The sequence below is a fragment of the Oxyura jamaicensis genome, chromosome 3 (assembly GCF_011077185.1).
Source record: "Oxyura jamaicensis isolate SHBP4307 breed ruddy duck chromosome 3, BPBGC_Ojam_1.0, whole genome shotgun sequence".
Classification (NCBI taxonomy): domain Eukaryota; kingdom Metazoa; phylum Chordata; class Aves; order Anseriformes; family Anatidae; genus Oxyura; species Oxyura jamaicensis.
The window spans coordinates 36342217-36364606 of record NC_048895.1 but is presented as its reverse complement, the minus strand read 5'-3'; the positions used below and the strand labels follow the sequence as shown (position 1 = coordinate 36364606).

Genomic DNA, 22390 nt, shown 5'->3' with positions numbered 1-22390 from the left:
GTAATTTCCAGAGTTTAGCAGTTTGGGGAATATTTCCATATACTTCCCAGTAGGTTCAGCCCTCCTTTTTCGAGGGCTGACTTTCGGTAACTATACTCACTCGTAGGTAGCTGTAGAACCCATTCACATCAACTTGTGCAGAAGGAGGAGGTAGGCTTTCCAAAGCACTTGCTTTTGCAGGTAGTGAGATTTTTAGAGTGTCCAAGCTCTTGCAGATTGCAACACAAGCCTACTCTTTTTGAATTCTCCCAGCTATCCCTATTGGCTTCCTTAGGCACATAAATAACTATCTTTGGAAGTTTGGTCTTTCTACTAAGTTATGAACAGATTGCAAGATAGATCCCTACATTAGTATTTAACATTTGTTGGTATGAGTGACTGATATTATAGCCAGAAAAAAACCACAACCCACAGTGTTATTCATAAGCATTAAGATATAGCCATGCACCAAAGAAGAGTTGGTAAAACTAGAAGTGAACTATAGTTATTTTATCTGGAAAATATGTGACTGTTGTGTTGTGGATCTATGCTCTAGTGAACCTGAGTCACATTTGGGCAGATCACTATGCAATGATAGTTTGATCTAAGACAAAAGCATTTGATCTAAGAAAAGAACTAAACAACACGTATTAAGAAAACTGAATAATTATTCAGAAAATTGCTTCAGTGTTGTTACTTTCACAATTGTTTAGCTCATCTTCTATTAAAATGTCTTTTGTTTACCTTTTGATGGTTCATGGTTCCTAGGCAGTTCATTTTGTCTTAAAAATATTCGCTAAAGAAAATCTATTACTCAAAACTTTCCAGTCTGATCCTGTTTGGCTCCAGTTACCATAAGGACTGCTGTTCCATGCCATTTTCCTCTCCTTTTGCTAACCTGGAAATAGAAAAGATAGTGGCTGGAATCTGCTAACAGATTCAACACCTCCCTTCCTGCAAAACAAACAAACAAACAGCACAAAAAAAACTACCATTCCACAGATGCTGGTCTGTAATGGACTGTTTGTTGATAGTAAGTTTTACAGTCTCTTTACAACCTACAAATGTTGGAATTCTTGCTGTACTTAGAGGGTCACAGTTAATTGTCCAGTCAGGGAATAATGATGATAGCTTTTTTCTTCACACTTTGAAAGGATTTTAGTGTTTGGTTATGTAGTATCTGTATCAGACTGGAAATTAATAAAGTAAGAAGAATAATTTTGATTAGTGATCTCTGCAACTTAAGATAATAAGGAGATGGAAGCTTTGCTTTTTCTGCTTTGATGTATAGAAAACAATGTTGCTATATATTTTTCAGAAAATTCTAGATCTCTCTACCCCATATAAATATAATTTTCATTATGTACCTACTGTTGGAGTTACAAAACCCTGCTGGGGAAGAGCATTAGGAAGATGAATCTGTTATCCCATCTTAATTAGAACTCCGATTTTCATGATTTTGAAAAAAAAAAAAGAAAAAAAGAAAAAGGCACTAGTTACTTACTTGCAAATGTCAATTAATTAATTTTTCTTGCCTTCCCTTAAGAATAGGTTAAGAATAGAAGACTCACTGTGTATTATCTTAGAGGAATAGAAAAGAAGTAAAAGAATTCCTTGGGATGGAAACCTTGTATTTCACACAGAGTTATAGTACCCTTCTACATTATAACTTTGTCAAACTGATGTCCAGGGAGAAGTCAGTCTCATCACTCTGGACTTAATGGCGCCTGTTTGCAGACCTCTCCCATTTTAAATTACCTTTTGTTAGACAGTCTAGATAACTTGACAGAAATGGTTGAGTACCTTGAAATGTGACTGTATTTTCTTACTGAAGTATCACCAAAAAAAAAGGAAACAGATTAGCCTGGAAGAGACATACTGTGGTTCAGAATTGACTCATGGTAATTTTAGGCACTAAAAATATTCCTACTATTGTGATTTCTAGAGTATTGATCCCTTCTTAGGGTCTTCCCCTCCAGACTGCCTTAAAAAGCATTTTCTTGTGGGGAATGAATTACAGCTTTTCTTAGAGTTCCACTGAAATAAATAAAAAGTGTTGTGATACTGTAGGGTTCAGCTGCTGCAATAGTGTATGGCAAGTCTTAAATAGCACCCCACTATTCAACCAGTTCTACAGAAAAAGCAGTTGCTATCAGGAGTAAGTAAAACAAATGCAAATTTATATACTACCAAATTTAGTAATTTAGTGTATGTCTACAGCCAGAAAAATAGAAGATGTAATGATGTCTTTAACTGGAGTTGTATGTTAGATATAAAAGAACCTCTCTAATGACACAGACAGTTAAAATAAATTTCATGGAGGCATCATGGGTACTCACCGATGGAATCACCAAAGAATAGGTCAGAAAATTGCCTGCTAAGTAATGCTTAGGCAAAATTGTCCCTACCTGGAGATTAAGAGATGGAGTACGTGGCTCCATCTATCCCCATCATCCCTGTTTTATGTGATTCTGTGTTTAGCCACTCTTTTACCAGACAGAAACAAAGACCTGGTTCCAAAACCCTGTGATCTTCCTAGGCTTGGCTCACAAATGAACAGCTGATGCTGTTTTCTGTAAGGAGCTGAATCAAATTTTGCTGGTAAGCAGCCCTCTTATGAGACAGGGAATCAGAGGCAGGGAAAGGGAACTGGTTAATCTCAAAACGTATGGCCCATTAAGACCCTCCTATGAACACTAGAATGCTGAAATGGTTACTGGAAGAGGGAAATTGTGATCCGTTTCTCATGATTACATATTGGAAAATACCAGCTGAAATTCAGTAGAATTGAATAGTCTGAAAATTATGCTCTTTCAGTCACCAGCAGGTAGCATATTTATACGTGCCCTCAGGATCAGACTGTGAAGCCTCGTAAAGGCTTGTGTTGATCTCCCTGTCACTCAAAGGAATTTCAGTCCTTGCCTGCTCAGAGAAAATTCCTTGGAATTGGTGAGGTTTCTACCTGGGAAGGCCTGTAATTGTATGTGCAGCTGCTAATGTGAATTATAGGATATCACAGTGTTAGCACACTTACGTTGCTTTCCACTTGTCATAAAATGCTTTTAAAGAACAATAAACTGTTGAGCTATTGTAGGAGCCACAAAGTCCAAACACCTTGATGAGATGACTGCTTCTACTGATTTTATACAAAATGTGATACCAAATTAAATGCATAATGTTTTTACTACTTATTATCCAAAGCTGCTAAAATAGCTGAAACAAAACCACCACTTTAATGAGAATGAGATAGATTTGAGTCCGTAGTAGTTCAGACTGAAATAGGGTTAGCTTTCAAAGGGAAATGAGTGGAAAATAGGTGACTGGATTAAGGTGGTTACACTAAAACACTTTGGGGTAAAATTCACCATTATTTAGGAGTAGTTGTTCCTCTTTAGAATCAGTACCCTCTTTTAACCTAATGAACTGCATAGTTCTCCTATTTTAGTATGCCTCTAAGCCAAAAGCATGGTGTGAACTGCCATACATAAAATAGTGGGCATTTCCTTGGTCCATGGACCACCTCTGGTTACCTTCCTGAATCTGCATAAGAATCTTTTAGTGTCTATAAATTTTAAGTGCATTGTTTAAAAACAAAACAAGATTAGCACAGCGTGGTTTGCAGATCCGAGTGACAGAAAGGTAAGAGAAAAAACAGAGAACTGGGAAAGGCCAGTTCCTCCAGGAATAATGTGGGCTGTGAAAGGGAAGGATGGGGAGGAGAAAACATGGCTGTTGACGTGAATAGGGTGAGTACCTCCTGCTTCAGGCCTTGAAGTTGTGAAGTTTGAATTAGATATAGAAAAGATAGTGCATGTAACGATTTGAGTAGGGGTATTGTGATCATGATATTCAAGGAAAAAGTGTTCCTTTCTCTGCTGCACTTAAAAAGACACTTTTGACCAAAAGTTTGGAAAATGAGATCTTAAACTGCAGAGTGCCTCTTGGCCCCAGGCATAATGATCTCAAGCCTATTCAGAGAGTTATCAAAGGCTTTGTGTACAATTGATGAAAGCTTACAGTATGTGCTTTCTGTTTCCTCTTTATGTATAATATGTGTTTAGATGAACACTGTTCTCTGAGAAAGAACCAGCTTGTTCTGGGGTTCTGCAGTGATGAATGATTTGTTTGGAGTTTACTTAGGTCACGGCCGTCTCGTAACACATCAGTTCTTTCAGGCACAGCCTTACAAAAAGAAACTGGTAATGATTAGAGTTGGGCACAAGATGGAGAGTTCAGATACGGAGCCAAAGCCTGTGTGGGGGTATCCTCATCCAGGATTTTGATTCCAAGCTTTTTTTCTAAGTGTCTACTGTCTAATTTATTTCTCTTCCACTTGCTTCTGCTGTCACTTCTTAAAGTGTTCAGCAGGATAAAGCTAAAATGTTAATGATTGCTACAGCAATGCCAGGATAATTTAAGTAGCTTCTGAAGCATATAATGCAAGGTACAGAAATCATGTTATTTGCTCCATCTGTAGATTAACAGGCGTTTTCTATAATTATTCCATGCTTCCTAGAGCCAGACCTATTTTGTCAAAGCATCTTAGCAACAAACGAAAAGGAAATTTGTGTACTGGCCCTTCTAGTACCGTATTCTTATGTGACCACACTCAATTCCATACAAGATCTGTAATGCAGGAGGTATTTTGCCTGTGTGCAGTTAGGTTTTGGCTCAGAATATTTTGGATGGCTTGCATTCAATCATGAAATGCATGAGATCTTCATTTGAGTGTGGTGGCTTCCAGAACAACATAGAAAACTTTGTTCTTTTTACTACAAGCTCATAAATGATGTTGAACAAATGCATGCAAACTCTTGCACTGATTTTTTTTTTTTTTTAATTTTTGACCGAAGTAATTCATAGTGATACTGTAGACTGAAAGTGCAGGAATTTTATTTCCAAAGTTTGTTTGACTGGACCAAGGAACAGATTGTCAAACAAATTCATTGGCACTGAAATTAATATCCCCACTTAATTATCTCTGTTGCCCTTGTTCCTCATGCATTAGTTGTTATCTCTGAAGTAGCTTTCCTCTAAAAGCCTTTTTAAACCACATCACTAGTAATTAGATATGACCCTACTGAAGTCAGTGTATGCCATGAGCTGACATTTTGCCATGATTGTTTGATCATTCAGTTTGTATATTACAGGAGTTGGCTTTTTGTATTTTATTCCTCCTGTCTACGTCCTCAACTAACAGCCCAGCTGTATATAGATTTTCTAATACCATCAAGCGGGAAAAGACTGTGCTAACAAAAGGAGGTTTTTTTTTCTTTTTCTTTTTCTTTTTGCATTACCTTGGTGTGATTTGATCTCTTACGGCATTTTTATGCATGGCTTAATGACCTTAGAATCATTACTTTCCCCCTTCATGATACCAGGGAGACCAAGGGAAGAAGGAGGTAAAGGGTATCCCATGGATTGAAAAGAGCTAAGTAGGCTTATCCTATGAGTATGAAAACCCCATGACTCAGCTGTGATGTGAGGAAGAAATCTGTGGACTATTACAGGAGTGAATTAATCCTGTAAATTAGTGAAAGCCAGAAGATCACAATTAGTGAGGATTTGTAGTCTTGCTTTCCTCTGCTGCTCTGTCGCTTAATAATTTTGTCCAAGTGTGAGACTAGTTTCTTTTCTGAAATAATAGCTGTGCTAATTGCTTGCATAATTGAACAAAATAATAAATTGATAGAAGAGATGTCTGAACAGTGAGGAAGGATGATGCAGAGATGGGATGGAGAGAGGGAGATGACAAACTGATGCATTAAAAAAAAGTTGTCCCTTTGTCTCCCACACTGTAAATAAGGTGGCACAGAATCAGAGTAAAATGATCACCTTGTCCCTACGCTTTATTTCATAGTTCATGAACACAGGAATTCAGAAGTTAAGACAGCCAATTTGGAAGTGAGAAAAGGAAATACGCTTTTTATACAATGTACTGTTCTGTGGAACCTATTACTATGGAAATAGCGTTGTGGCCAAAATCGTAGGAAAATTCATGAAAAGGTTGTATGTTTATGTGAGCAGTTAAAAACAAACAAAAGAAACCAGCACCAAAACCTTTCTGCTATTAGGATAATAAAGTTAAGGATAAATTTCCATATAGCATAAGACAATTGGTATCATATTCTATGGAGAAGGCTTCCTTTAAATACATCTAATACATAGCTAAGGACTAGAATTCCTGAAACCACCAGGGAAGCTTTCCAGCACAGGAGTAACTGGGCTGACTGGGAATAGGGTTCTGATGTACTTAGTCACCTCTTAGACTCTTTGTCCCTCTGTTCTGAAAGTGGCCCTAGAGTGGCAGCTGGAGAGAGAGCCTAGATTAGAGCCTGAACCTGGTGAAAGATAAACACCAGATGACAACAGATGACTGGTGCTGCGTTTTGGATGGAGGCCTGTAATAAACAGATTAGTGAAGAGTGCTTTTCCAACAGTTCCAACAACATTGCCAGAGCTCAATGTAGTTGTTGTATGTTTCAGAATTCTTTGTCTATTTTTATATTTATTTTTATTTCTTACTCAAGTGTGTGAAGATTCAGGGCTTCTAAAAACAAAAGCCAAACAAACAAACAAAACCACCATTGGGCTGAATCATTCCTATAAGCAATGTGCTGGTATTTAAAGCTGCATAAAGATTCAGTCCCATGGCTGACATTCCTCCTATATCTTGCTATTGTTCTACACCCTTTGCAAGAAGAGAGAAAATAGATATTTGTACAAGGGTAACTCATTCTAATTGAGATGTGGGAGGATGGAGTGATGGCAAAATAATTAGAATGCAAATTTCTTGTAGTTTTCCTTTAGATTTCTAAAGGGTACTACTCAAAGAAGACGCAAATCAGAGTATTGTTCACTTGACAGAGGCATTTGTTTTACATCATTAGTAAGACATTAAGATTATACTTAGTAATGTCTAGTAAATACATTATGTCGTTCCTTTATTTTGCTTAGGAAAAGCATTGGGGTTTAAAATATGAAGAACTGCATTACTGTGCAAAAAAAAATAAACTGACAAAGCTTTTATTCTTTGATACTATGCTGTGCTTTTGGGAAGTAAGGAACAAATAGCTAGAGGCTGATGTAACTCTGAAATGTGATTCCACATAGCTATCATGTAAAACCATTGTTTTCTCTAAAGTGTTTCTGAAATGGCATCAGAAATAGAACATCAAACTCTCTGCTGGCACAGCTCTCTCTTTAGTTCAGTGAATTTGAGATAAAGTGGTTGGATTTTACCCTGTCATGAAATAATTGAGTTCAAAATTTTTGGTATAATGACAAAAAAGGTCAGCAGAGTTGCCACCCTGGACTTTAAGAGAGCAAACTTTAAGCTACTTAGGGAGCTAGTTAGCAGTGTCTGCCGAGAATCTGCTTGAGAAGGTTTAGGGGTCCATGATAGCTGGTCATTTTTTAATAACCACCTTTTAAAAGCACAGGATGAGGCAATCCCATTGTGTCACTGTCCTGGTTTTGGCTAGGACAGTTAATTTTCTTCCTGCTAGATGGTATGGTGCTGCATTGCGGACTTAAGATGAGAATAATGTTGATAACATGCTGATGTTCTAGTTGTTGCTGAGCAGTGCTTACAGTATCATAGTAATTTGATATAATTGTATGGTAAGGTCACTCACTTGGTGAATGAAGGGATGGAGGTGGATGCAATCTTTCTGGATTTTATTAAGGCCATTGTATCCTTCTGGAAAAGTTGTCCAACTGTGAGATGAACAGGAGCATACTACACTGGGTGCTGAACTAGCTCAATGGCAGAGCTCAGGGTCATCATAAATGGAGCTGCATCTGGCTGGTGGTCAGTCACTAGTGCGGTTCCCCAGGGCTCAGTAGCAGAGCCAGCCCTGCTCAACATCGTTATCAGTGATCTGGATGCAGGAGGGAAGTGCATCTTCAGCAGGCTCGCTGCTGATACTAAACTGGAAGGTGTTGTTAATTGTCTGGAGTGATGAGAGGCCTTGCAGAGAGATCTAGATATGTTGGAGCATTGGGCAGTCATCTATGGCTTGAAATTCAACAAGGGTAAGTGCAGGGATCTGCACCCGGGGTGGAGTAATGCCAGACAGGTACAGATAGGGAGGCGACCAGAAGGAGAGTGGCCCTGCAGAAAGGGATCTGGTGGTGCTGGTCACAACAGGCTCAACGTGAGCCAGCAATGTGCCCTGGTAGCCAAGAGAGCAAAATGCATTTTGGGATGCGTTATACACAGCATAACCAAAATGAGGTGAAAAGAGGTGATTCTCCTGCTATATTTAGCGTTGGTGCAGCCTCACCTGGAATATTTGTCCACAGTTCTGGGCTCCACAATATAAAAAGGATGTTAAGGTACTTGAGAGTGTCCAGAGGAGGGCAAAAAGCTGGCAAAAGGGCTGGGAGGTCTGTCCTGTGAGGGGAGGCTGAGGACACTGGGTTGTCCAGTCTGGACAGAAGGAAGCCGAGGGGTGGCCTCGCTGCTCCCTGCAGCTTCCTGAGGAGGGGAGGCACAGAGGCAGGTGCTGGGCCCTGATTTCTGGTCACCGATGGCAGGACGTGTGGGTTTGGCACAGAGCTTAGCCAGGGGAGGTTCAGACTGGGCTTTAGGAAACATTTATTAACCATGAGGGTGGTCAAACACTGCAACAGGCTTCATGGAGAGGTGGTTGATGCCCCATGCCTGTCAGTGTTCAGGAGGCATCTGGACAACGCCCTCAATAACATGCTTTAACTTACGGTTAGCCCTGAAATGGTCAGGTAGTCAGGCTAGGTGATCTTGAAGGTCCCTTCCAACTGAACTATTTTATTCCAGACCACTGCAAATGTGAGAGATGTGTGTTGTCATATAAAATACATTTGGGATCAAACTCTTCTCTCTCAGTCCGGGATAATTGGCTTGCAGTTGACATGGCTGCATCAGAGTAGTAGAGCTAAGAAATCTGTTGGAATTGTTCCTCTTGACAAATGAAAACATAAGGCTGATTATCCAGCAACCAACTTTTGAACTGTGATTGTGCCTAGCTCTCTTCTGTGGAGAGTAAGGAAGATTACATCTGCATGGTGTGAGGAAAAAGCCACTCCCAACTAATTAAACCATCTTTTTTTTTTTTTTTTTTTTTTTTTTTTTTTTGTTAAAACCCACAATCTTCTCTGAAAAGAAAAGAATGTGCTTTTCACCTTTCACACCCACATAACCTCTGTAGCTGAACTAAGAATTGCTCCAAAAGTTGAAGGAAAAAGGAGGGTAATGAGACCTCGTCTTCCAAGAGGTTGGTCTGTGCTCACTGTGCTTTATGTCACTAGGAAGTCTCAGCAGGACCATCTGTAGCTCCGCCTTGCATGGGAGCACAGCAGTTGTCATCGCTTGTATCATTAAGGTATCAGAGGACTTCAGTTTAATAAGTCAAAAGAAAGTCTGACTGGTAGATGCAAACGTCCCATGACTATACTGCAACCAGTGCAAGGCATTAGTTGTGTAAGTAGGAGCGCAAGTGAGGTGTTTCTGTTGTGACAGCTCTTTGAATCGAGTACATGCATCTGTCATAGGTGTGCTTTACTTCAAATAGTTTGATTCTTTTAAAATCTCTGATAGTGGCATGGACTTGTGTTTATTAAATAGCTGTCGAAATGAATGCGCAGGCTTTTGGCTAATGGGAAGGACAAAAAGAATTAAAGGTTAGAACTACCCTTGATGATGTCACTTCTGCTTCTCTACTTTCATTGTGGCTGAATTGATCTACAGCGAGTACGGTTCAGAGTCTCACTGCATAATTGTAATGCATTCCTGTGATGTGAATTCTGCAATTCCCTTATACCTTTTACTGCACTATTACTTTTCAAGAAAGTCAAGGCTATTAAAAAAAAAAAAAGTGTTTAGGCTGAGTTTTGAAAAATATTTCATTTTTAAAGCATGTAGAGTGATATTTTATTCCCTATAAGAAAGATATAGCTAATAAATAAATATAAGCCAGTTTGAGACTAAGATTTTTGTCACTAATTTATTTCCTCAAGTGTTAGAGAAAGGAAAGATTCCCAGTAAATGATTTATTTTCATAATATAATTGCTGTTTCTTTTTCTTGCCTCAGATACTTTAGGTCAGATCAGAATGTACAGTTGCCTGTAGTGATGCTAAATTTTGGGGAAGGGCTATTGAAGATGATGTTTTCATTGCATCAGAGGGCAATATAATGCCATTAAAAGAACAAGAAGAGACTGTTAGTTACTGTAACTTTTGTAGGAGGATGTATTCAGGTCTTCCATCTTTGCAGGAGTTTATAAAGATGTAACCAGTGTCAAGAAGGAAAATTGTGAGGTTTTATTTTTCCTTCAATCCTGACAAATTTAAGGCCACTGGAGGTAGGCAGTGTTACTTGTTTTAAACCCAAACCATGAGCGCCATCACCTCTGTTTTATTCTTGCATATTTTCTCAATTGCAGTGCAATATAGAAGACGGAAAATTAATTCAAGTGTTATTAAAGAAATTGTACAGAACACATCAGAAGAAAATCTATAGCAGTGAGATACAAATTCTTAATTGATCAGTTTCTCTCATCCTTGAAGGCTTTGTGCAAAGTTCACTGCCAATGTGCAGGAGGTAAAAAAATGTACGAGACATGATTCTCAACTGTACCATGAAGGTATATCATGGCAGCGATCACAGAACTGACAGGGCAAGTGTGCTCAGAAAGCTTTGTCTATGTTTGGATCAGCTTCTATGTAATGCACCACGAAGAATCTTGCAATGTTAGGCAGGTTGAACTGATGCTGACTTTGCAAGCTTGTGGAAGATTTCTGATTTTTTTGTTTGTTTGTTTTGATCAAAACCAGACGTACTATCATTTGTCCTGATCAGCAGATAATATAACCAGCTACTGTTCATGTGACTTACAAGAACAGCACAGCTAAGGGCTCTTGACCACCAGGCGTTCTTGATGAATCATGAGAGTATCAGAGTGTCCTAAAGCTTTTATTTATTTATTTATTTTAATTTTGATTTTCTAAATGAGTGCTTTGGAGGAAAAAAATAATCAGTTTTTGTATTACCAGCTTTGTGATTCTCTGCCCTAGTCAGCCATCACAAGGGTCTTCACCTGTGTAATCCTGAATTCATGGAAGTGCCATTTAGCCAAACTTTAGCCGTGGAAGCTGATTATCTCCTGTTGTCCTCTACTTCAGCCTCTTTGCAAAGATCTCTTTAAACACTGCCAGAGATCATCTCAACAAGATTTATTCCTACTTACACAAAAGGAGGTGACATGCAGACACCTGATGATAGAAAGAGCAAGACCAGGATTCCTGGAAAGGAACGTGAGAGAGGGGTTATGCAGGTTATGAGATTTTACAGGCTGAGTGATGTGGGTTTCTTTGTTTCCTCTTCCATTCACTGTTCAATGATTTTAATCAGATATTATGAGCATTTTCCTCCTCTTTCTGCCTCCTCAATCCTTCGTCTCTGAAACGGGAACAGTTGGCAGTGCAAGGAGGCTCTAGACATTTTGTGATATCTGTGATACTAATCTTTGATGAATAGTATAGGACCTTATTCCTCATATGTGCTCCAGTATAGGTGGCTTAAAGCATGGCAGTGGAGGCTTATTATGGCTTGGTTTCCATTTGTGTGAGAGAGGAGGAGGGTACCTATTAGTTGCTTAACAGGAATAATGTAAAATAACTGATTGCTCTTTAGTTTCCCATTTTATCTGCTAGACATTTTTATATCATCTGCAAGGGGAAAAATGTTTTTGTGTAATGCCTATATGCTATTGCTGCTAGTATTGTGCCTGATTTGATTACATTTAAGTAGAAATGCCTCTGTAGTTTCTTGGAGAATCCACAGGTGGTACCACAGAAAGCCAATGCCTATCAATAGCCACAGCTCCACTAGAGCAAGAGCATGGTTTGTGCTTATGTAGATAGAGAATTTGCTCCCTGGACATTTTCAATGTTGTACTGACGTGGAATGGGGGAAAAATTAAATTCTACTGGGGGAATACCTAATATAAATCTGACTGAAAGATCCAGAGCAGTAACTGTATAACATTTTGCAGACTTTAAAGTCCATTCCTGTAAAAGGACTCAAAATACTTTGTACATCAAAACTAAACCTTGGCAATAGATTTGAATGAAACAAAGTTTATTGTCCCATGCTTTATATGTTAAAAAAACCATTTACAGGAAAGTGGAAGGGTGTGCCTGAGATGAGTGCCATGCAGTTTATGAAATGTTGAGAAAATAACCTTTTCTTGTTATTTGTGCTCTGGACAATAAGGGTCACCTTGTGATTTTATTTGTGAAAGTTAAATTTGTGGCTTCCTGGAAGAATCAGTATCAGAGTGGACTATAAAATGGAGAAATTATAAAGGTTCACAGCAACTTGGAAAATTTTAGAGGAGACTGGCCAAAAGTCAGTTTAACGGAACTGATGTTGATTTCTTTTAATCTTCAAATACAACTTGAGCTGGAATTTTTATCAACTGCACAGATTTCATACACTTTAGCATTTACAACAAGTTGCTACTGTGCTTTCTGGGAAAAAAAAATAAAAAGAAAAAAAGATTGGAAACTAGCTTTCTTTTAGAGGGATTCACTTGAAAATGTGCTCTTGGGAAGATCAAGATTATGGAAGTTTTAAATTGACCCCTGAAGTTTTTAGATTTTAGCATTATTGAAAATAATTCTTCCAACAAGCTTCTGAGTCCAGGATATATCTCCCCTGTTGTTTATTTAATTCCTTATAAAAGCAGTTGTTTATTCCTTAATTCCTAGTAAAAGCTCCAGCAAGCTACAACCCTGTCACCCTCATACAATGTTCTGTTTGCTCCTAGGGAATGTTCCATAATGCTCTTATGCTGAAAAGTCAAGCTTTGAAACTGTAGACTTTTTTTCATACACTTTCATAACCATCTAATTCTTCCGTAGGACTGGACACTATGCATTGAAACTAGTCAGTAGGGGATGCTACACAGGAATGGGATATTTCAAATCTAACCCTCCGGGTTGGTCAAAGGGCTATGCTGCCTCCATTTTGTACAGCTTCAGTAGCTGTTATGAGCAGAGCAACTTAGTGGTGGGAAGTATTGGAGAATTAGTCTAGAACCTCCTGAATTTTTGGTTTTAGTGCATATTTATATTGATTCCACTTCTGATGTTTTGGGCATCCATGTTTTGGTTTCCTAATTTTTGTACACGTGTATTTTTGCTTGTACACACGCAAATGTATCTTTTTATTCCTCTTCATTTCCTCTTAGAAAGACTCCTTTCCTCTTTTCCAAAGGAAACTGCTGAGAAACTTCAGGATAGGTTCTGATCTAAAATCAATGTGAAATCAAGTCTAGTTCTCTGGTGACAGACCAGCAATCATAACTCTCGCTTTTAGTAATCATATGCCATTCTGCTAACGTTAAAAAAAAAAAAAAATCAGCATTGATTTTTTTTTTTTTTTTTTAAAAAGGAAATGTTTGGAAAGGAAATGAATGGGGAGTGTTTCAGCCCCTCCCAAGAATACTTCTTAAGTAGCAGTTCTAGAGAAATATTTCAGGAGTGGTGTGTTTTTAAGTTATTATCATTATCCTGGATATAGAATGGTCCTCTACTGTTTGGAGCTCGTTCATACCCATGTTATGTTCCCTTTGTCCTAGTGTAAATGACTTAGCAAATGTCTACAGTATACATTGCAAAGAGACAGGAGACTTTTTTTTCTCATTTATATAGATTACATCACTGCACTCCCACTGACCTCTAGTCAGCAATCCTTCTTTTGGCACGTCACTGTAGAGCAGAAAATCAGTTCATGATGCTCGATTAAAATTTAATTAAAATAAAGACTTCCTTTCAAAAACTGGTTTAAAACTAACTTCTGAAACTTCTATGTTACAAATTGAGTAAACAAGTTGAAGGGGAAAAATCCAAAACATTTCACGAGCAAATAAAAATTCTCTGTGGGGTGCTGAAAGCCAAAATGAAAATTGAAGATAAACATGAGACATTTATTACAGTTCAGAATGGTTTGCTATATTTCAGATGATGAGCCTGTTTGTTGTTGTTATACTTGGACTTCATTAGATGCATTTAATTAAATCTATTGTAAATCTGTTTTATTCCCAGTGGGCCAGTTAATGTAATCTTGGTGGTGGCTTATAAAAAATATCAACCAACTGTTCCTGCACTAATTTTAATCGCTATTTATTTTTAGATCATAGCGGAGTGTGTTTTGTCAGTTTAGGTTATTGTGTAAACTCCTTGGGTCTGTGACTTTTTGTCTGTCTGCTCTGTAGAAGAAAGTAGATATTAATTGCTACTGTGTAAAAAAAAAAAAAAAAAAAAAAAAGTTAATCTGTTAATCTTCTGGACTTTTATTATTAAGTTTTCCAAATGTGCATTGTTGTTTTTTGTTGTTGTTGTTGTTCTTGTCCTCTCCTGTCTCTTAGGCTGCCAACAGAAAAAGTGACCAGGGTATGTGAAAGAGCAACAATGAGCATTAGCAGATGTTAATGGTAAAGAGTAGGAAAAGGAAATAATATGCTTACAATGAGGCAGAAATCACAAGAAGAATCACAAGGGTTTTAGATATTTCACAAAGTACGTGTCTATCTGAGATTAAGGTACTACAGAGACAGGTAATAATTTGTAGCAGGAACTGGAAGAACATGTTGTCTATGTGCTGTGAGTTACTTCAGCTGTGAAAATATACATAAAGAATGCATATGAATAAAAGAGTAAATAATTAGCAGTATTTGCTGTGAGCACTGCCTTCCAAAGTTAAGCGCATTAGGTGGGAAGATGTGTAAGACTTTGTATATGACTGTCATTTGTCTTTTACAGCCCTTCTTCTATATAGGAAATGGTTGATACCGCATTGATCATTTAGGCTGTATGGAGTCTATTTCTGGGTTGAGTTCTGTTTAAAGAGAAAATATTATTTATGAATTCCATGGTTATTATTTGCCCATCCAAAGTTCTCATTATCGGTTATACTGTCTGAATTTGAAAGAATATCCTCTTTCAGGAATGCTCACTATGAGTGCTTCAGGTTGTGAATGTTCAACTGTTTTCCTTCCTGCCTTTTCAGAAAGTGCTGTAGAGCACAGCCAGACTCGAGCCAGTGCCCCTTATCCCTCTATTATTCACTTTTCAGAACTGTTCAAGTTGGAAAATGTCTGTAGTCTTTATCTTTCACATTGGTCGCTGATTTTTTAAATGCCATCTTAGGGAAGTAAAGGAGTTGTGTTGCCTAAATAGAAGAAGCATCTTAAATCAATGTCGAGGAGAAAATTTTGTTCTTCATCTGATGTTATTTAGCTGGTCAGGAGAGATGGGGAATGGTATTAATTAAACAGTCTGCAAGTGAGTGTGCACTGAATTCCAGCTGGGAATGGATAGTCAGCATGCTTGAAGTACTCAGTGTACAAGGGACCTAAAGGGAAAAGTGCAAGTGTGATTTTCTTACTGTAAAGCTGTCATAGTGAAGATGGATTATGATGGTTCCTGCAGACCAAAATGCAGATTACTTGTACTGGGGAAAAATCATTGCATGCATTTGAATTAAATGTTTGGCCAGCTTCAACTAATGTGATGTTCAGCTAGCTCCTGGAAAACCACACTCAACTTGGATCCCGACAAGAAAAAGATCCGCAAATTGAAAATGGCCAACCGAAACAAATGTGCTTGAAAACATGATAGAAGTTGTGTGCAATGACTGGATGCAAAATCACAATTAGCTTGGAAAACAGAAGTGAACTAGGAGTATACATAGAAAGCTGAGAATGTTTGGTGTTGTATAGGAAATATTTATTTAATTCAGTGGAGTATCATAGTAAGTGCATAGCCTGAAGCTTGCAGGTTGACCTCTTTGCTGAGCCTCTGAAAAGGGCCAGAACAGAGCTGCCCAGTCCCTAGCGGTTTGCAGCACACCCCGACAGGGCTTAATTTGGTGTTCAGTTGAGGATGTGCTCCTTCTCTTCTTGCTTTCATTAGCTGAGATGGCAGTAAATCTAGAGCAAACAGAGGAGAATATAGCATAACTCAGCACCTAGTCAAGTCTATAGAATTCACTGCAGGAAGAGGCCTCCAAGTCAAACACAGTTGAACGATTTTTATGACTGCTAATAACAGCTGTAGCTATGCAAACCAAGGTAATAAGGCAATCAAACCTGTGCCTTAAGGCATTCACCTTTGGGGCCAGGAAGGAGCTCTTTCTGTCCGGCTAGTGGTTTTGTTTGAAGGCTCTTCTGGCACCTTTTGAATTCTTTTCATGTATTGCTGTTAAAACTGATGGTTGCTGCTGTCATAAAATAATTTTAAAACCCCAGCAGGACATTTTTATTATTAACATGAAAGTAAGACAGGTGTGCAGGTATTGTGACAGAGATTAGAAAGACCAACCTTGTTAAATTTATAGACAGGTCACTCTCGCTGATGAATGGCTTCTTTTTTTCTCTTTTAGCAACTGCGTACTGACTCCTTCGGAAATGAGACAATTTCACAGCAGGTCCCATTAGCACTGATAACTGTGAAATTAGCTATTGCTACAGCTCTGCATTGGTACCATGAAAGAAGCAGCACCTGCAAGGGACTATTAATATTAGGGACAGGAAAGGGTGAGGAAGCTACACGAAGCCAAAGGGCAGTGCAATTAAGCATGACTTACACTGTGAGATGGTAGACTAGTGCATGGTTTGTGTAATGCACCCAAAAGGGGGAGTTTTCAGCATGGAAGTTGAAGCTAAATGCTGTTTCCCTGTGGGGAAAGAAGAACACTATTGTTATGCTTTTTGACTTGAGAGGTTGTCTGGGATCATGGTCTCGCAAGGTATTTGCACTGAAAGGATATGCTGTTTGCTTCTGAAGATTGTATCAACATCTCTGCTTTGGGGAAGGAAATACAAATGTTTCCTAGGCAAGTGCAAGGCTTAGCTCTGAGCCTTTTCCAGCTAGAATTCAGCCCCCTAAAAGTGCCTCTCTTGCAGCAGCACACTGTTGGTGCTTCTCTTGTTTCCACTTCTGCACATCTTCCATGGATTTTTGAACTAAGTAATAGCCAATTCTCTGTGTTTACGTTTCACCCCATGGAACCCTTCTGAACATAGGGTATAACTTTTGAGCAGCTCTGCATTCAGCTTTGCATAACGGTTCCTATTTTAGCTATCTAAGGCTGCATCAGAATGTGACAATTTATTTTGAATGAAAACTGGATGTCACAGCATCACCATCAATACAGTTTCATCCTGATGCCACTATAATATTATTCTGATCTCCTCTTAGGACTCTGACGCATAATCAGCTTGATAAGTTCTCAGCAAGTTTACTAATACCAGGTAAATGTGAATGCATGGTCTTAGCTTACAGCAAATTCAAGATGATTTGAATTTGTTTCTTTCACTTAGGTCTATAAAAGCTACTAAGATAAATCAAATCACCTTGTACTTGCAACAGGCTAAGAGTGTACATGCGGATAGCTGTTATGATGTAGTACAAAATCTTCTGTGCCTGAGCCATCATAATCTTTTAACACAATGCCAGGAATTCGGACAGCAAACTGGCTCCCTGGACAGCATTACAAATGATGCATTGAATGGGTCACCTGACGTGCAACTTCAGTGACACTAATTTCATTGTGAGTAAATTTCTCTTTTTAAGAGGAGAAATCTTACTTAAGTACAGGTAATACACTGGAAGATATGCTGCAGTATCTGTTAAGCTAAACTGAAATGCTGAGAAGGGACATGTCAACTTAATGATCAGACAGCAAGATTTCAACACAGTATTTCTTTTTATAAAGTTTTTTTTTTATTATTATTTTTTATTTTTTTGCTGCCTGCAGGTTTCACTGGAGCTTTCAGAGTAATTGGGAGCACTTGGAGCCTTAGACCTGTCCTGAAAGATGTGAATTTAACTAAGCATTCCAATATTCATTTTAAGTTTTATTTCACTAATGGACGAATCACAATATACAAGATTCTCCTTAGAGTCCTTTCAGATGATGAGTGGTTAATATTTCTTAGCAGAAGGAAAAGAGAAAGCTTCATGAGTAGTATTAATAATCATTGGTGTCAGAGGTTAACTTTTATTTAATCAGTTTTTATAAATGTAATTCTATGTAAAGATGATTTAAGAAAGCATATGGAAGAAGATATGACAGAATAAATCTTCCAACTTAGAATATTTGATGAGTATAGGAGGATTTCCCGTTCTCTCTCAACTTAAACTTCCTAGGCTTCTGTATTGCTTGGTCCAACTGCTTACTGGCTTCTAAATGAAGCCAGTAAGCAGCACTTGACTGCAAACTTGACTGTAAGCAGTACTTGACTGCAAACAGCCCTTAAACAGTCAGAAACTTGCTTCATTCACCATCCTGGGCTGAAGTTTCTACAAACTTACGGAGGTAGGTGTCCACCTGGAAAGGTTTGAGTCTTTGTGATGCACTTCCCAAAATGATTTTGTGAGAAGTCCCAGCTGAAATTGATCTGCTTTCATTTAGGGATAATACCACTGCTGCTGGGATAAGGTAAAATGCCTTTTAGTGCTCTAGCTTTCACTTGGGTCAGTTTGACTTGCATCAAATAACCTCTACTGGGACTTAAGAATACACAGGAATTGTACTCCTAAATCATTAACTGCTTTGAAAACTACTACCCAAAATTCATTTAATCTGGAAAAATTAGAAAAAAAGAAAAAAAAAAGAGAGAAAAAATATAACAGCTGAGAAGATAATTTATTTTGTGTTTGTGCACATGCTCATGCCTCAGGTCATAGAATATCCTGAGTTGGAAGTGCCCCACAAGGATCATTGAGTCCAACTCCTGGGTCCCCAAAGAACCATTAAAAAAAATCAGATCATATGTCTGAGAGCATTGTCCAATCAAGTCCTCTAGTTCCTTCCTTTGTAAGGTACTTTATGGATAGTTGTATTAGCTAACACACAGACGATCTCTACCACTGTGGTATCTGCCAGTACTGCTATAGTTATACCTTTGGCTGCAGTTTACAGATGTCAACTTTTCTGTAGTTTCTGTGTAATGGGGAAGTTGGTGGAATGGTGGAATGATGCCAACCTCTGAACAGATTCAAGACATTTGCTGGATTTCTGAGGGTCAAACCCACACAACCTTCCAAGAGAAGCTGGATAAGAGATACATGTCAGACATGTACTGGTCTTATCCCCCCAGAAGGTGAGATCTTGTGGTGATTGTGTGTGTTGGCCAAATTTGTGTTATGATACATTTTTATGCGGTATTCACTATGCAAATCTCTACGCCTGTCTTTTTTTTTTTTTTTTTTTTTTGTACTGAAAATGAAGTGGTTTTCTCCCCACATTTTAATGGTAGAACTTGATCATATGTCTTTTAAATAAAGACTAATGATCTAGTTCACACACCTATGTGTGGAAAAAGTAATGGTGTTTTTTATTGCTTACTCTCTTGCTAGCTATAGAAAGAAGTTGCTTTCTGGGTCAATAATGCCATTTAAGATAAGCCCTCATGCTGACACACTCTGGTAGCTTCTAGAGCTGCTCTTGTCAACTGACAGTGAAAGGTCAATGGCTTACAGATTGCTGTTTGTGATAGGGAAGCAGCCACAGCAAGATTTGAACTTCTTATAATGCCTTGACATTGCTGGCAGGATAGTAGCTGATCAGAGAAATGAAAGTTTGTATTTATGACAAATGTATTGCTCCTGCACACAGTGAACTTGAAAGACTTCTGCCTCAGCTTCAAGAATGCCCTCTCTTCATTTGGATGCTGCTCCATGTGCGCAGACAGACAGAAGTCAGGTGTGACTGCCTTTCATGGTCCACACACACTCTTCTGCCCTACTTATTTTAGCACAATTAGCCTGACCATTGAAGTCTTAAAAGGTAGCTGATGCAGCAAGGGTTTACAGTATGATCACTGAATCTGAATGTATGCACTCAACTTTAAATGAGCCACACAAAAGAAAGTCCTTTTCCCTTGTAAGAGACTTCCCTTTGTAATAGGGTAAAAATCTGATAGGACATAGAAGTGATAGTAGAAAAAAAAATCCAATTAATTTCCAGCTGCGCAGCTTTATGATGCAGCAGGAGGATACACAGGTAATTAAGAGAACCAACAACTTTAATGAAGTAGACTTAAAATAAATTCCGAAAGGTGGGGGCAGCCTCAGCTTTCCCACAGATTGCCACGTTGTTATTGTTTCCTTGATGAGAAAGAAAGCAGATTTATTGTGTAGTTGCAGAGTATTATTTTTATTATTTTATTTTATTTCATTGTTGAAATGCCTGGGGACCCAAAATTGAGGCCAGAACCTCTTTGCTAGCTGCTGCTGCTATGTTTCATTTGCAGAGTAAGTGTGGGGGATATGCCAGCTATGAAACCTGCACTGCTGTTCTGTCCGTAGAGACCTGGCTGGTGGAGCTTCAGGAATGAGAGGGGTATGTGGGTCTAGCTGAGAGTGCTCTACTGCTTTCCTCATAAGGGACAGCTCGCAGCCCTGTCCACGGGGAGTCTGCTTCTCTGGAGCATGGAGGGTGAGCAGACCTGTGCCCTGGGGCAGCTCTCCTGCCTGTGGCTTCCTTGGGAAGGGCAGGAGAGGCTGGTATGATCCTGAATGGAAAGGTGGGTTATGAAAGCTGTTCTGTTACGAGGTAGGGACCTTACTGTTCAGAAGATAGATTGATAATGAAGTAGTAGACAATAAATAAAATTAGTAGGTCAGGTGACTTGAGCTAAAGGAGCACTGCAGCCTGGAATCTCCAAATTGTATACAGGGATATGTTTGCTGTAGGTAGACGTTTGCTGTCCTGAACACTTCAGGTCATGTAATTTCCCCTCCTTTAATATTCCTTTTCTTTTTGTTTGTCTTGTTGCCCAATTTACATCAGTATTTACATCTGTATTTACATCAGTGTCAAAGGACAGAGGTAGAAGCAAGCTTGGCCAATATTCTTTCAGGCCCAATGTTCTTTCAGACCCAATATACCAATTCATTCTGATGTAAATTGAGTACTAGCTATTCCCCACATGGATTGCTTAGTTTAGGAGGGTACTGGCAAACTGAGAAAAGTGTATTCATTGCTAAGCTGGATCCAGCAGTCTATATCCCTCATGCCTCAGTGGCGGGGGTTGCTTGGGAATGTGCATCAACTTTACCAAGTTATGGTCTATATGGGAATTTACTGATCAAGCAAATGAACCATTGTCACAGGCTTAATAGAGCAAATTTCCTGTTTTATAATAAAGCTTTATTAGTTGCCAGAAAAAAAAATGCAGCTCTTACTAGGTATTGTTTTGAAGAATGTGCATACTCAAGAAGTAACTCACAGGTTTTCAGGCAGTACTGTTGCTATTTATGGTTTTGATTTTTTTTGATTGCTTTGCTTTGCTGTGCTTTTCAGTTCAAAAGCTAGGGCAAGAATGTGCACTGAGTGGGTGGGTGAAAGGAAGGGAGAATACTGGATAGTTGAGCAAATGCTGTCATTATTTACTATGGAAAAATAGAGCATAAAAAAATAAAAATACTGTTTCATAAGACAGAACTCTTATGAAGAGGAATCAGAGGAAAATGTCTTACAGCAGAGAAAAATCCAACATTATTGTCTGACCTGCTGTTGGATCAGCTTCTAAGTAGCTGATCTTAAGACATTCAGTGATTTGCTGTAAAATATGTCATTTAATTGTATGGGCTCTTGGGTGTGAGACAGAATTAACTGTATCATGGCACTTTTGATGGGAGGATGTACACGTCTGCACAAATTGGGATTTTGTCTTTGCTGAGGAGTGTTAGATCCGTGTTAAATAGCTATCTTGTTTATAGAGGGACATGGGATGTGGCTGCAACAGTCAAAGGTCATCTCTCTTTTGGACAGCAGGAAGCTAGAGACTGCAATTAAGTGTTAGGTGCTGTCATGGTAACTAAGTAATGTTTAAGTAAGAATAGTTTATGCTAAATACAGTCTGACTCTTCCTTGTTAGAAGTAAAGCATAATTAGCCTTGCCATCCCAGTGATTCCCCCTTTGACAAACCTTACTCTTTCTAAGGATGTGTTGTTTTATGTTTCAATACAAAGTCAGTACCACCTACAGTAGCCTCTTCTGCTAAATCAATATTTCAGATTATGTGTGGAAATTTGAATAAAGCAGGAGGAAAGCATGCCTGAGGACCCTCCCTTTGAGTTTCAGTTTTTGTGATGAATAGTTGCCTTTGGTAGCAGTATTTGGAGTGTTTGCATCACAGACTCTAAGAAAGAGCCTGAATGCAGCAGTTGTGCATGGCCTTTTCCAGTCTTTTCCTCACGGAACACATCCTTTCGATAGGAAAGGACTATCAACAATTGCTTGCTTGGTCTCTGTGTCAGCAGTTGCAGTGATCTCAAGCTATAGCACCTTAATATTCTGCTGTGAGAGAAAAAGGTCATAATCAAATGGCAAGATGCTATGAGTGCCCTT

The 22390-nt window shown here is 38.6% G+C and overlaps 1 protein-coding gene across 4 annotated transcripts in view; it reads left to right on the top strand.

The window, feature by feature from the left end:
• The window catches only part of KIF26B (kinesin family member 26B), a 295042-nt gene that overhangs the window by 90969 nt on the left and 181683 nt on the right, over positions 1-22390 (top strand). The gene's annotated exons all lie outside the window — the stretch shown is intronic.